Genomic DNA, 2,461 nt, shown 5'->3' on the forward strand with positions numbered 1-2,461 from the left:
CGGACGACACGCAATCGTGCAAAATACGTTCCCAGTTCAATACGATTTTTGTTTGTACATACAAGGAACATAAGTTATCGCGATGCCCAGATCATGATCAGGATTTCACGAGAAGAAGGCAGGCCAAATCAGGTCACTAGCACGTTGGAGCATGGCAGAACCCCAAGAATCTCGTGCGTGCTCGACAAGCCTAGATCATGCAGTGTCAGAACAGATGGATCCCTCGAATGCGTTTAACAATCCACTGACAAGGTGGGTACATCACCAATTCACCACTACTCGGCCTCTATCGTGTATGTCAAGTTCCGTCCGGACCAGACTCGGGTGCTACAAAGGTTGAACCTTGTACACCCTCTACCAGTGGGTGAGGGGCCTCAAGCTCAAGAGGAACTCGCTAGAAGGGCTGACTAAGCAGAGTGGAGCAACCATGCAGATGCATCGGCAAGTGGTCTGCGTACAATACGAGGGGCTCGTAGAGGCAAGAAGTCAACGTTTTGCACCTGGGCGGCTCATCTGGGCCGGCCCATTTCGTGGGTGCGCTGGGGCCCATCTGTGGGTGCGCCGCTTTCAACGGGAGAAAAATCACGAGAAAAAAATGAGGGCGATGGGAATCGAACCTGCAATTTCCAGTTAGGACTGCCAATCTGGTGTGCCAGACTTCTAGCGCAAATCATTAATTAAGAAACTAAAGGTCGCGGCAAAATTTTAAACATCACAACAGTCAACCACGTCAGTAGCCACTATACTAACTCGGATTTGGTGTCCAAACAGTGGCGAAGACAGGAATAATTTTCAGGTGTGGCGGAGTTTGTAAAAAAGAAAACCATGTATAATATGATTATAAAGGCTCGCTAGAATATTAGATGTATATTTACTCTGCCTCAAATTACTAGTCGTAGGTATGCCTAAGATATAGATGTATTTAGACATGTTTTAGTATTAAATACATCCATATCTAGAAAAAGTTAAGACAAATAATTTGAGACAGAGGTACTACCTTATATTTAGCAAATATACAAGACAAATCTAAAAAATGAGTACTGACACTCAAAATACATCACTAGATTTAAATTATATGGATGAATGTTCACCAATTTAATAAAGGAAATTAATCCATTAGTATTTCAACAAAGGGAAGGCACTAGATAAACTAAAATCGGAGAAATATTTGATCTGATAGTCCAATTTCAGTTAACATATTCGCAAACAAAAAACAATTTCAGTTAACGTGGCGCCGTCTGCTCACCCTCGCGGCCTCGCCGAGTCGGCGTTGCCATATACCGGTCAGAGCCTCACCTCGCCTCGCCGGTGAACGGCCGCCACCTGCCACTGGCGCCACCGCCCCGGCGTACTGCCCTGCCTGTTGTGCCTCCGTCACGCAGATCACGGTCTAGAACAAGTACACGCACAGTCCAAACTCGGAAGGTTTCAGCCATAATCCATGTGCAGACGTGAGGTGTAGTCAAGCCACGGACTCGACCCGTCAGCAGCTAAGCCCAGCTTAAAACTTAAATATTGTATCAAAGTAATACTGTACGTACGTACTTGGGTCGAAGTTTAGGTATGGCATGCGCCAAACCTCGCCAGATAGCTGGCTTCGCCACTGTGTCCAAAAGGGTAGCCCCGTGGTATATGAGCCATAAGCCACGAAATTATTTAAAAAAAACGGACCTGATTTTCTTATTGGAAGAAGTAAATATTTTTAGAAATGCGGTCATTTAAAAATTTGTGATAATTTTAAAAGAACTAGAAGATTTTGTGAGAACGTGAACGTTTTTTTGGGAATCATAAAAGGAACAAAACTGAAAACGATAACATTTTTTGGAATAGGGAACAATTTTTTGGGAAATGCGAAAAATTTCAAATTTGTGATTTAAAGAACTATAACATTTTGTGAAAACACGAGACTCTCAAACATTTGTTTTACAAAGGAAAAAACATTGAAAAGGAGAACATTTGTTGAAACAAGTAACTAAACTGAAAACACGAACAATTTTCAAAATTACGATGAATCATTTCAAAGTGCGAACATTTTTTAAAATTCCCCAAACATTTATTGAATTTGCGAACAACTATTGAAATCAAGAATATTTTTTTGTGCTTGGGAACAAATTTTCTAACCTCATCGTCTTGATTACACTGCTTGCCATCCGACTACGACCGCTTGTGATATTTAAAAGCAGGAAATGTATAAGGGTCAACCACAAAAAAATTCCAACAGTTGGGCATGCGCAACATTGTCCCCCATGCAAAATATGAACAAATTCGAACACCAAACGCACGTTGCGTCACGTCTGGCCTGTGTTTTAGAGTTTTTCATCAAAAAAACCCTAGAAAAAGCATATAATGCATGAGACCAACGAAACTTGGCATGCAAGATGTCCAAGGTGCAGGAAACTTCTCATGTAAAACCCGAACGTACCAGATTATACACACTGTGTTCAGTTGCAACCATGAAATG

This window comes from Triticum aestivum, chromosome 7B (assembly GCF_018294505.1).
Source record: "Triticum aestivum cultivar Chinese Spring chromosome 7B, IWGSC CS RefSeq v2.1, whole genome shotgun sequence".
NCBI classification, from domain to species: Eukaryota; Viridiplantae; Streptophyta; class Magnoliopsida; order Poales; family Poaceae; genus Triticum; species Triticum aestivum.